The sequence below is a fragment of the Dermochelys coriacea genome, chromosome 6, assembly GCF_009764565.3.
Source record: "Dermochelys coriacea isolate rDerCor1 chromosome 6, rDerCor1.pri.v4, whole genome shotgun sequence".
NCBI classification, from domain to species: Eukaryota; Metazoa; Chordata; order Testudines; family Dermochelyidae; genus Dermochelys; species Dermochelys coriacea.
The window spans coordinates 12,813,884-12,828,008 of NC_050073.1; the positions used below are offsets into that span (position 1 = coordinate 12,813,884).

General features: G+C 47.9%; 1 pseudogene; it reads right to left on the minus strand.

Moving 5' to 3' along the window:
• Nucleotides 1-14,125, minus strand: part of LOC119856963 — a 201,379-nt pseudogene that overhangs the window by 62,624 nt on the left and 124,630 nt on the right.

Sequence of the window (14,125 nt, forward strand, 5' to 3'; positions counted from 1 at the left end):
TGCAGGAGACAGATACATACAAAGTAAAATGACTTGTGTATGACCCATTCTCTGCATTTCCCCTCACTGATACCCGTGTGTATCTCCGCAGGGATTCTTAATTCAAGACAGTGTCTAGGAATAATGTTATCTATTTATTTTGATTGAAATAACCAAAAAAGATGCCTATTGAAAGCTGTAGACCCTTATGATATAATTAATTATATAAAACCCCCTATGTTAAGAGAATATTAGGGCTGCAAGATCAAGCACCCAAACATTAGGAACCGTCAAGCTTTAGGCTGCCTAGGCAACCTTAATTTAGCTCCTTTCTGCGTGTACATTTTGATATAGTCTGGGCAGGGAATTCTTGTTGCTGCTAGTGCTGGGGTGGGGTAGGGATAAGTGGTGTGGAGTTCTCCCTTTTCCCTTACCGCTCCTGCTGTCCATCCACCTTCTGGCCTACCTCCCCCTGGAGATGCTGTAGAATTGTTGCCTTTCTTCTTTGCAAGTGCATTGGGGTACACATACTGCCCCTCAGACTTCCCTCCCCTTTCTCCCCTCAATTTGCATTAGTGGATTGGTGGGCCTCCTTGTCTTCCTCTGGCTGTCCAGCAGTCCCTTCTACCCCCACCCCACATAATGCCCCCCTTGCTGCCCCCATCTCACGTGGTTCCCCTGGTGATCCACTTTCCCCCATGATGTGTTGACTGTTTCCCCTGCCCTTCCCAACCAGACCCCTCACTACTTGTTGTCTTTTGCTCCACCCAGCCCCACTTGTCCTGTGCATCCATGTGTGCCTGTGTAGGTGTTTCTCCACATTTTGTTTGAGTCCTACTCACCTTCACCCTCCCCACACACACTCCCCTTCACTCCCAGTGCGGCTGGAGAAGCAGATTTCACATACACCCATACTGTTTATCTGATTAATCCCCCATCTGACATTTGCTCCCTCCTCACCACACTGCAGTCTAGTGGGGAGAAGACGTTAGCATCCCTCTGTGTCCTTTCTCATATATCCCCCTGCAGTGGCTGTTCCTATCCTCCATGGCAGACTCTGACCCAGCCTCAGGCGAGGCTTCTGCTTTAGCGGCTTCGTCCATTGGGGGGGGGCAGAAGCTGGGGAGACTGAATTGGGGGGGACCCCTGGCCATCGCTGACACCCCCTCGGCTTTCTCCTCCATCTGCCCCCACGGCTACCACCGACATCTCTGCTGGTACCATCATCGTCCCCTCTGGAATAGCAGCAAAAGGCAGAGGCAGGGACTCCGCTGCCAAACCCATGACCACCAAGGGAGCCCCTCAGTCAGTAAGAAGGTCCATGGCAGAAAAAAGAGCAAGAGCCCTGCCCAGAAGGCTCCTGCCACAGCAGTGTTGGCTGCAGTTGCTGTGGCCCTGCTATCAGTTGCAGCTCCCTCTCCCCTGCCATCCCTTCCCCAAGGCCGCTGGAGGGCAAAGGGGTGTCCGTGGGCTTGGTGAGTCTGCAGACTTCTCAGCTCCCACCGTGCTGTGGGACAAGCTGTATTTGTTCCTGGAAGACTCACAAGGCTCCAGGAGGAAGGTGCCGTTCGCTCTCCAGCAGTGGGGAGATTTTGATCTTATCCTCCAGAGTGTGATGGCCTGACTGGGGAGGATAAAGGGAGCAAAGGGCAGGGCTCTGCAGCCTACCAGTGGGTCTGCAACTTCCACGACTCCCTAGTCACATTTGCCATCGAGCACAGGTTGCTGTGTGGTTCTGTGGGTACAGGCAGCACCACCAGCTGCGAGGATCCTCAACTCCCGCAATGAGACCTACACCATCACACCTCTCAACATCAGGAGCAACAGAGTGAGTCTCCACAGATGCCAGGTACTGTCCTACCTTCACACAGGGTGTTTGTGATCCTTCTGCAAGAGTCTTAATCTGAACTCACCACTAAAGCCAGCTGGTAGCTGTAGTGAGGGACAGGGTGTACTGTAACCATGTCACTGAGTCTTTGGGTGGGGTGGTGACCCTGCTCTCCCTGGACGAACCGAGGTTCACCGCAGTCTTGCCAGGTCACCTGCTGGATCATTGGATCCGGGTGGAGCAGCTGATCCTCAGTCTCATAGTTATCTATGTCCTGATACTGGGTGCAGAGTGGGTGTGATTCTATCAGCAGGCATCCACCTTCCTCGGCACCTTGGATCCTTGCAAGTGCCTGATCCCGGGTAGGGATTTTAACACTGGCATGGAATTCATAGAATCATAGAATCATAGAATATCAGGGTTGGAAGGGACCCCAGAAGGTCATCTAGTCCAACCCCCTGCTCAAAGCAGGACCAAGTCCCAGTTAAATCATCCCAGCCAGGGCTTTGTCAAGCCTGACCTTAAAAACCTCTAAGGAAGGAGATTCTACCACCTCCCTAGGTAACGCATTCCAGTGTTTCACCACCCTCTTAGTGAAAAAGTTTTTCCTAATATCCAATCTAAACCTCCCCCATTGCAACTTGAGACCATTACTCCTCGTTCTGTCATCTGCTACCATTGAGAACAGTCTAGAGCCATCCTCTTTGAAACCCCCTTTCAGGTAGTTGAAAGCAGCTATCAAATCCCCCCTCATTCTTCTCTTCTGCAGACTAAACAATCCCAGCTCCCTCAGCCTCTCCTCATAAGTCATGTGCTCTAGACCCCTAATCATTTTCGTTGCCCTTCGTTGTACTCTTTCCAATTTATCCACATCCTTCCTGTAGTGTGGGGCCCAAAACTGGACACAGTACTCCAGATGAGGCCTCACCAGTGTCGAATAGAGGGGAACGATCACGTCCCTCGATCTGCTCGCTATGCCCCTACTTATACATCCCAAAATGCCATTGGCCTTCTTGGCAACAAGGGCACACTGCTGACTCATATCCAGCTTCTCGTCCACTGTCACCCCTAGGTCCTTTTCCGCGGAACTGCTGCCGAGCCATTCGGTCCCTAGTCTGTAGCGGTGCATTGGATTCTTCCATCCTAAGTGCAGGACCCTGCACTTATCCTTATTGAACCTCATTAGATTTCTTTTGGCCCAATCCTCCAATTTGTCTAGGTCCTTCTGTATCCTATCCCTCCCCTCCAGCGTATCTACCACTCCTCCCAGTTTAGTATCATCCGCAAATTTGCTGAGAGTGCAATCCACACCATCTTCCAGATCATTTATGAAGATATTGAACAAAACGGGCCCCAGGACGACCCCTGGGGCACTCCACTTGACACCGGCTGCCAACTAGACATGGAGCCATTGATCACTACCCGTTGAGCCCGACAATCTAGCCAGCTTTCTACCCACCTTATAGTGCATTCATCCAGCCCATACTTCCTTAACTTGCTGACAAGAATGCAGTGGGAGACCGTGTCAAAAGCTTTGCTAAAGTCAAGAAACAATACATCCACTGCTTTCCCTTCATCCACAGAACCAGTAATCTCATCATAAAAGGCGATTAGATTAGTCAGGCATGACCTTCCCTTGGTGAATCCATGCTGACTGTTCCTGATCACTTTCCTCTCCTCTAAGTGCTTCAGGATTGATTCTTTGAGGACCTGCTCCATGATTTTTCCAGGGACTGAGGTGAGGCTGACCGGCCTGTAGTTCCCAGGATCCTCCTTCTTCCCTTTTTTAAAGATGGGCACTACATTAGCCTTTTTCCAGTCATCCGGGACTTCCCCCGTTCGCCACGAGTTTTCAAAGATAATGGCCAAGGGCTCTGCAATCACAGCCGCCAATTCCTTCAGCACTCTCGGATGCAATTCGTCCGGCCCCATGGACTTGTGCACGTCCAGCTTTTCTAAATAGTCCCTAACCACCTCTATCTCTACAGAGGGCTGGCCATCTCTTCCCCATTTTGTGTTGCCCAGCACAGCAGTCTGGGAGCTGACCTTGTTAGTGAAAACAGAGGCAAAAAAAGCATTGAGTACATTAGCTTTTTCCACATCCTCTGTCACTAGCTTGCCTCCCTCATTCAGTAAGGGGCCCACACTTTCCTTGGCTTTCTTCTTGTTGCCAACATACCTGAAGAAACCCTTCTTGTTACTCTTGACATCTCTTGCTAGCTGCAGCTCCAGGTGCGATTTGGCCCTCCTGATATCTTTCCTACATGCCCGAGCAATATTTTTATACTCTTCCCTGGTCATATGTCCAACCTTCCACTTCTTGTAAGCTTCTTTTTTATGTTTAAGATCCGCTAGGATTTCACCATTAAGCCAAGCTGGTCGCCTGCCATATTTACTATTCTTTCGACTCATCGGGATGGTTTGTCCCTGTAACCTCAACAGGGATTCCTTGAAATACAGCCAGCTCTCCTGGACTCCCTTCCCTTTCATGTTAGTCCCCCAGGGGATCCTGGCCATCTGTTCCCTGAGGGAGTCAAAGTCTGCTTTCCTGAAGTCCAGGGTCCGTATCCTGCTGCTTACCTTTCTTCCCTGCGTCAGGATCCTGAACTCAACCAACTCATGGTCACTGCCTCCCAGATTCCCATCCACTTTTGCTTCCCCCACTAATTCTACCCGGTTTGTGAGCAGCAGGTCAAGAAAAGCGCTCCCCCTAGTTGGCTCCCCTAGCACTTGCACCAGGAAATTGTCCCCTACGCTTTCCAATTGTGAGGCTGTGCCAGGAAACAAATTAGCGAGGCCTTCATTGACATCCTCAGGCAGATCATTGACTATCACTCCCTAGTAGAAGTCTGGCACAATCACCACCTGGATGATTCCACCACCATCACCTATGTCTGCGTGGAGGAGTCTCAGTCATGGCACTCCTGCTTGGAACACATCTACATCTCCTGTTTTACCATCTTGCAGGCCCACTCCACCAGCATATGGACAGTCCCCTTCTCAGATCATCACATGGTGGCTGTGATGGTCATTTTAACACCTGAGTGGCCAGGACCTGCCTACTGGCATTTTAATAAGAGCCTGCTGGAGGAGTGGGCTTTGTAGCATCCTTCTGGGAGTTCTGGTTGGCGGCTCAGGGACATACCTTTCCCTCAGCGCTGCGGTGGTGGGACATAGAGAAGGTGCATATTGGGCTCTTCAACCATGTCTACACCCATGGCCTGTTGAAGGAGAGATCTGATAACAGAGCAGTCGGAGTGGAAGGTTTTGGAGCTGGATCGGAGCATGGCTGTTTGCCCCAGGGATCCATCCCTCTGGAGGGAGTGTCATGTCAAGCTCCAGACCGTCGACATCCATCAGGCCCAAAGCACTTTTGTTTGGTCATGTTTCTAGCTCCTCTGGGAGATGGATTGCAGCCCCTGCTTCATCTATGCCTGGAGAACAGGGATGCCATAAAGCAAGTCATCTGTCTCCTGGAGGAGGACAACACCCCTCTTATGGATCTGGTGGAGATGCAGGAAAAGACAAGGGCTTTCTACACCGACCTCTTCTCCCTGGATCCAACCAACGCTCACATATGTAGGGTCCTGTTGGATGAACTCCCTCTGGTCAGCGTGGGTAACTGGGATCAGCTGGAGCTTTCTCTTACTCTGGCCAAGTGCTCATAAACGCTTCTTCTGATGCCGACCAACCAAACTCCAACCATCGACAGGCTGACCTTGGAGTTCTACTGAATGTTCTGAGACAACCTTGGCCTGGACCTTGCCATTGTCTGGGCCAAGTCCCTGGGGAGCAAGGTGCTCCCCATGTCATGCAGGAGGCCCTGCTTCCTCTATTGCAGAAGAATGGAGACCTCCACGATCTGAGGAATTGGTGACCAGTTTTCCTGCTCAGCACAGAATATAAAGTCATAGCAAAGGCCACCTCGCTGCAGCTGATATTCCAGCTGGTGAACGTTAGCCATCCCGATCAGACCTACATTGTGCAGGGACAGACCATCATCAGCAACCTCTAGCTGCTCCAGGACGTTCTCCACCTCCACAAGCTGAGCCCACAGATGGTTCTGTTGGGGGATGCTGATGACATACTCCTTGTGGCAAGCAGCTGGGAGACCTGGTGCAGGTGGAAGCTTGCAAAGCCATGTATTCAGAGGCGTCCTCTGCTCAGGTCAACTCCTGTGACCTGATAGGGAGATGTGGCAGGTGGCTCCATGCCATCCAGTGGGGAGAAGTTCTGCTGCTCTATCTCTGTGTTTACCTCTCTGCCACTTGTGGGACTGGGTAGAGAGTCCCTTCACCCCCCTTCCCCCGGCCACTCCCTGATATGCTGTGCAAACGTGATTGGCTGGAGACCGGGTGCCACTCCAAAACAAGAACACAGAATTAACTACAGACCACCTGGGAGGACTTGAGCCAATGAACACACAGGGGGTAGGATGGGGAGCAAGCCTGGGAAGATTTGAAGAGAGAACAAAGAAATACCTGAGCAGCAGCAGAAGCAGCAGCTCTGAGCTGGGGAGATACAGAATCTGAACCAAAAACTGCTTTGAGTGAGCCAGATGCTTTCCTGGTGTTTGCCAAAGGGGACTCTTACAGACACACAGCTTGGAGCCAACAGGACAGCTGAGCCCACACAGCAAGACCCACCATTCTGAACTCAGAGCGCACGCCAGCATCAGAGTGCACGGACAGGTGGATTGATCCAACCGGGGAGGAGGGAGAGTGTTGCATTAGCACAGGACAGAGAGTCTGTGTGTGTCTAGCGAGGCATGAAGGACAATTGCTGGCTGTATGCTGTGCCAAATGCAAGGGAGCCTGTGTAACTCCTGCTACAGAACCAGACCAGGGTGTATTCCTGGCTTTTCCTGACTAAGATAATAGAGGTGTTTCATTCTTAAGTGTGGTGCTTGATCTAGGGGCTGACTCTGACCTCCTAGGAGGGAAGGCTGGTGTTTGTGCAGAGGCACATGGCTGGGACCTGGAACCCCCCTCACAACTCTGGGAATCCCCCGCATGACACACCGATCGCTCTGCACTGGAGAATTGGATTGATCTGGAGGCCAGGATGTCTGACCAGCTGTGGAGATGGTGGGGCTGCTCCAGAGCCTTTCGCTTCAGGAGAGGACACAGCTGACCATCCAATTAGTTCTATCCATGTCCTGGCACTGGTTCAACACCTGAGCCTGTCCCTACAGTCCTGGCCGGCTTCCAGCGGTCCTGGAGTTCTTCTGGCCAGGGGTGTCTGAGCTTCCCACTGGGAGAGGACAGGCAGGGCCTTGTTTTCATCTATAGGCAGGCCCACATGTTTCACCTTCAGGCTCTGCAGAGACTCCTTTATGGTGCTCGAAGTCCGGCATGAAGTGTGCAGGTGCATGCATTCCTCTGCCACCTCAGAGGGCTCCAATATGACTGGAAGCCCTTTTATATCCATCCAAGAAGTCTCCCTCAAGACTTCTCCCAGCTGCTGGGAGACAATGTGTTGCATCTGAAGAGTGGAGTCTTTACCCACGAAAGCTTATGCTCAAATAAATCTGTTAGTCTCTAAGGTGCCACCGGACTCCTTGTTGTTTTTGTGGATACAGACTAACACGGCTACCCCTGATACTCTACATCCTAGCTGAGTGCCCCAACCAACCCTTAGGCAATAAAGTCATTCTCCCTGTCTTCCCTTGGCCCAATGACTATTCACTGTCATTAATGAATAGTCATTCATACCACTATAAATAACACAATACACTCACATTGTATTCCTCATAGTCACACTGTAATGCAACCCTTAACTCTGACCTCCTATTTCCCCGTGGGGTAAATAGCACAGCATGCAGTTCACCTGCACATGGATGTCTAGCAGACATACATTCCTGAGATCACAGTAAAAAAATTGCATTACAGTGATTGTGAAGCACATGATGTTTGTTGTGTTACTGTACATGTTCACAGGTGAGACTAAACTTTTCCGATTCCTTATCCCCCAAGGATGAGGGACTGTTCTCCTTCTCCTCTGATTCCTCTCATGGGTCTTTTTTCTTTCACTGGGTCTAGTGATTACGGCTTAGATGTTTACTCCCTCATCTTTAAATTAAACAGGAAGTTTGGGCTTTCAGGGGACAATCTGCAGAGGTGCCCAGGACTAGAAGATTTCCCTTGAAAAGGAATAAGCATTTAAGGAATTGAAGCACTTTCCTGATTCTGATCCCCTGCTATCTCTTGTTGTTTCCTGGCAGGCTGCTACTAATAGGATAAGGTACCAGGCTTGCCACAGAGGCTTCGGTTTGCTAGTCAGTTTGCAGGTAGAGAGGGTGAACCAGCAGCAGTTTGACTTCTTTTATCAGTAGGTGAATTTTCATCCTCACACCAGAAAAGACTTCTCCTGCAGAGTCTACTACTGCACCTTTTGAGTACAAGTAGCTCCTTGAGAGTTTGAAGGGTTTCTCCCAGTAAAGATAGTTTGGTATCTCGCCTTCATATTGCCAGATTTCAAAAGTCTGTGGCTAAACATTCTCATCCAGTTGGAAGCTCCTATCAGCAGCTGGACACTTAACTTGTGTGATGGTGCACCCCATAAGGTTTTATGGGGAGATACTAACAAATGTATATATGATAGAACTGGAATATGCTTTTGCTACATGTGCCATGTAACATATCTATGTAAAAGTAATGGTCTCCTGGTTATGTTCATCCTATTTGTATGCATGTGTCATTTTTGTACTCAAAGTTATAAATATTGGCTATGTACTTGGTTAATTTTAAATAGCCTCAGTGAAGCAGCTGGGCAGCTTTCTGAGAAGGAACTATTTTCAGTAAATGCCCAATCAAGAACCAATCAAGCCAACAATGAACTTTGGAGATGCCAATCCACATCTGAGCTTTCCCAGGAATGTGGCTTGACTGGTAAGGAACTCAGTCTTGCAGACATGTGACTTGTCCATGTGGCTCCAAAACTCCATTTTGCAACTGGCTTCTACACAGGAGAGAGGAGGGGGTCTCTACCCACAAGGGAAAATCTATTTAAACCCCTGGGAAACCCCTCCATTCAGTTGGCTAAAGAGATAGCCTCTCCACCCCAAGGATACTTGAAAGCAACTGGAACAGAGGACATTAATACACGGGGCATGGGCAATTGCTGGACCCAGACTAGAAAGAGACTAGTCTGTAAAAGGAAACTTACTGGAACTGGTGAGATTTTATTTGTATTCAGTTTCTTAGACATAGACTTGCACGTTTTATTTTATTTTATTTGGTAATTCACTTTGTTTTGTCTGTTACTACTTGGAACCACTTAAATCCTACTGTCTGTATTTAATAAAATCACTTTTTACTTATTAATTAACCTAGAGTACCTATTAGTACCTTGGGGTGGGGGTGGGAACAGCTGTGCATATCTATGAGTTTACCCTGTATAAGCTTTATACAGGGTAAAACAGATTTATTTAGGGTTTGGACCCCATTGGGAGTTAAGCATCTGACTGCTAAAGACAGGAACACTTCCTAACCTGGTTCCAGGCAAGCGTACAGCTGTTAGGGGATGTGGTACGACCTGGTCTGGGTTTGCAGTGGGCTAGCGAGTCTGGCTCAAACCAAGCAGGGTTCTGGCATCCTAAGCTAGAAAGGGCAGGCAAGCAGGGACAGGAGTAGTCTTGGCACATCAGTTGGCAGCTCCCAAGGGGGTTTCTGTGATCCAACTTGTCACAACTTGGTTCTGCAACATCTAATGGAATAGCTCTTTGTATCAGTGGCTACCTCATCCCTATACTTCCATTCAAGATGTGTTGCTTTTTAAAGTAGTGACAGTCCTGTAATACCATGGACAAACCTTACTGAATGAAGATAAACTTTACTGAATTAAATTTAATACCTTTGGGGTCCATTGTATTATAGTGTAATTGTTTGTGTTACTGTGAAGATTGCATATAACTTTGCTGGGGGGTGGTGGTATGCTAATGTAATTCCTCTGGTCAGCAGCTGTTTGAAGCCACCCTCTTCAGAGTTTGCATTTACTAGTTCAAACTGGATTCTCCAGGAATCCATAGAAAAAGAAGGGACTTGGTGATAAATAACTTGTGTTTAAACTGATTCAAGGCCTTCTTTCTGATCCACCAAACGGATAGGACCTCTGGTCCATGGAGGGTCTCAATCCTTAGGGAAGGTTGGAAAGACTTGGCCTAGTGAGGCCCCATAAGACTGAGTTCTTGTTCTGAGCAAAGGGTGTGGTAAACTTGAAAGCACAGGAAAACCCCTGGATGGGGTTTTGAAGGACTGCTCCTGCCGAGCTCATATGGGAGAAGGTGATCTCTGTTACACTTAATAGCATGCATGTAGGTTCTTTAAATAGTTGTAGTATGTTTTCTCTGTACTGCTTTTATCTTCAGAATAAAATATGCTTGCTTAGAAAGAACTGCATGGTAACTTATAACTGCGGCCATTACACTGAGGAGAGGAGAGGAGCAGTCCTGCTTAGGCAGACTGTTGTTTGCTGGGAATAATACAATGATGGCAGGGAACTGTGCCGCCTGAAAATATCCCAATCAGAAAGGAGAGGGACGTGGGTCTCCTCCCAGGAAAGGCAGTGGCTAGGGGAGTTGGAAGCCTAAGAGGGGATGTCCTTGATGGACCACTGAGGGGAAATAATGGTGCAGTTCCCTGAACTGAGACAATTCCAATCAACTGCACCAGAAGGGTCACTGAGTTAACTGTGTTATCTAATAAATCCCCTTTTTCTCAGCTTTTACCAGACAAAGTGGCACTCAGAACTATTCCAGAATTCCTGCTTAATGGAGTTCTCCTTGTCATTTCCATCAAAATACCTCTCTCTTAAACCAACCTTTCTAAAGGGTTCAGCTGGCTTTGTCTGCATATGTCTGCATGCCTACAGGGGCATCAGATTCTCCCTGTGCAGGACAAAATCTGATGCCTTGTTCCTCTCCTGTGTTTGAAAGAACAAAGGTCTCAAAAAACTTCTAAGGAAATCATCTCCAAATGGGTCAGATTTGCTAATCTAGAAGCCTACAGGAAGGCTCGAGAGACACTGCTGTCAAACCTCAGAGCATTTTCAATAAGATCTGTCTATAAAACTCAGCAGATAGAAGAGGTCTATAGAGTGAGTGCCTGACAATCTCTGCATTTTATGACCAGACACTACAAGTAGATACATGTTCACCAGATGCTGCCTTTAGTCTCCAGACCTTTCAGTCTGCTGTTCTTCCTTGATCTGTCTCCTCATTTCATTCTGCTTTCCCTCTCCCCGCTTTTTTTTTTTTGATAGTCTGCCTGATACTTCCAATCCATCAGTTTCCAAACTAGTGGATTATGGAGAAGACATATTTGCAGTATGTTGTAATTATTTGTTACTTAAAATTAGAGTATGTGTTGGGTGGGAGAGACAGGGGAAGGAGGGAAGTTGGGTGTATTCAAATTAAACCCTAAAATCCTATGTCCTTAAAGTGTGACTCATAGACACAAATCAGGACTGCATTTGAGAAGGAAGCCAAGGCTCTGTCTACAGTCTGGAGTGACAAAATGTTTTCAATCCCACTACGGGCAGAGATTGGGTTTAGTCCCAGAGACCTCTTCTAAAACTACTGGGGCCTAAATGCAGAGAGTGCCTCTTGATGACAAGCAGGGCTCCAGAGCAGAGGGGGGATTTGCTTTCAGGAGCACACCAATGCAAACATGCATTTGAGTCAGGGCTGTCTCCTGGGGGGCAGATACATTATTCAGGCTGTCCTGGGATAAAGCAAGCAGGAAACATTGTGTGCTTGATGAGCTTTACCTAAGTACTGCACTGAGATATCAGTCAGAGTAGAATCTAGATGCTCATCTTCTATGCAGCCTTAGCTATTCCCCAAGCCACAGGTGAACCTTTCTTGGGAGAGGTGCAGAGAACACTTGGTTGATAACAGTTGCTCACTGCTAGGTTGTCATTCTAGTGGCACTTATGCCAGTGTTGTTGAGAAGTAGAAAACAGGACATATTGGTGTAGTTAAGCTTATACTGCTAGTATGAAGTTCCACATGGTAGTCTATATGAGCATATTACTAGTTTGGATGTGGATTCACTTCTTGCAGCTAAAATCAAACTACCCTACTCCACTGCACATAGAGCAGAATCTATGGAGTGGTTCACAGATTAGACCTTAAATGAGATTCTTAAATTGTCCAGAGGTTATTAGCCTGGAGGACATAATCAAACAAAGCCATTCTTACAGCTTTGCTCTTCCAGTTCATGCAACAGTCTGTCATCAAGGCATACCCTGAAAACACAGGCCACCCTTTATCAAACAGGATAACCAAACCCTTAGTGTGTTGTGAAAAGTTTGAGGCAGACCTTGTGGGAACTTACAGAGCAGGGCTAGTCAGCAGGGGCCTCATCTCAGAAAAATTCAGGGAGTGGGGGTCAAAGTTGTATCAGCTTATAGAACATTATATGTGGTTATATTATATCCTACAGAGGCAGGGAGTAGAAGACATAATGGAGCCGATAGACCTATGGAAAGTCTGGCAGGGAGCAGAGTCAACTGCCCCATAGCAAATGATGCCCCTGCTAGTAAGTAGAAGAAGATGTAAATGTGTTTTTACAGCTTCACAGAAAAGTACCCATTTGGGGAAAGGGAAGAAGCCAGGATCAGTGTTTTGGGCAGCTCTGCACACCAGGCTATTCTGATGTGTAAAACGAGCATTTGGATAATTGTCCAAGCCATGGGTGCCTCCTTCCTTGGGGGAAGAGAATGATAAAGCAATGAGACCAGTTTTGTTTTATTCTTTCCCCTTGGACAGGATAGTGTGCAAAGGGTTGAGACCTATTTCCTGGATAGTGCACAAGGAGACAGGCCCCAAATGCACAGTGCACAGGAGTCACAAGTGCTTCTGTAAGAATAACTCAAGATGGAAACCTTCCAGCAGCAGAAGAATAAGCAGCTGGTTCCTACATGTCCTGTTATTCTCCAAACCAGTTCTGTGGAGAGATTCACTGTGCTGGTCCCATTGTCCCAGGATAAGACCCCAAAATCTGGACCCCCTCAAAAATGCCAAAAAAATGCCATCGAGATTGGCTGTTGCAGTCCCGGTCCTCAGGGGATCCTTTTCCTTCTGTAATTTATTCTGTAACTCAGGTACGCACAAGGCCCTCTTGACTTTCCTCTATGGTGTAAGGAAGCAGGATCAGGTAGGAGTTGGGATAGTAGATCTCACTAGCCCAGTGAAGGGAGCTGCATTAATCCCAAATGCTCTGACAGCTCAGGAATATGGTGTTAACTCAGCTGCTCCAAATTCATCTTATCTTTTATCGCTTGGCTGGGCCTAGAACTTTGCAAATTCCCAGCTCACCAAGCTAAACATCTTTGGGTTACAAACAATACACTAGATCTATGTCACATCTGTAAGAAGTTCTGTCTTCTCGCTCCTCGCTGGGCAAAGCTGCCCCAGCTGTCAATGCCCCATTCTGGTCTCTGATCTGTGTGTGAGCTCTTGCTCGTCCCTCACACTACACCCTCATTTCTCCATCCCTCTTTCCTTCCTCTCATTCTCTTCTCCCACCCATAGTCTTGCTAAGAGATGCAGACCTTTCTGAAAGTACATCAAGTTCCCCCTCCCCCCATTCCATACACAACTATGTCTGACAAATCCAATCTAAAATTAACCCTTGGGCAGTATATCACCTGCTCCTCATAACCATCAACTTGCCTGGTCAGTGAAATTATTGACCCAGGGGGTCTTTGATAGCAGCTGGTGACTTCTCTCCTCTGGAGGGTGCATAATGGAGAGTTGCACCTGCTCATCACCAAGAGAGAAGGAAGAGGCCAAACATCACCGATGGTGGGAATAAAAGAAGAAAACAACTAGCCTGGAGATGAGTCGTATCCATCTACATGCTGCCAGGTGGAGCTTTGAAGCCTTGTTTGGGTGGGGATAGATGATAGCAGAAGTACCTCAGTCCTCCAGGCAGCAAATCTGATGTTCTTGGGAGAGAATGGGGGTATGTGGACATTAGAAGTTAGTGTCATTAACCCCAGTGACGAACAACTGCTGCAAAAGAAAGTTGATTTTGCTGTTCATTCTGCTGGTGCTTTGGGGGCAGATTTTCAAGAGAACTCAGCTTCCAGGGTACAGGTGTTTTGAAAATTTGGGCAGAAGTGTTATAGTGGGGGCTGCTGAGTGTTGAGCTCTGAAAATCTGACCTCAAGTCCCTAGAGTTTCCCAGGTTCACACAAGCATGGGTGGGCCTTCTGCCTTGAGAGAAGAAGAAACACACAGAAATGCACTGAAAGAGAAAAAGGAAGAGCCAGAATCTCCCAGATTATTATCAGTCAGCTTCAGCTTTGTCA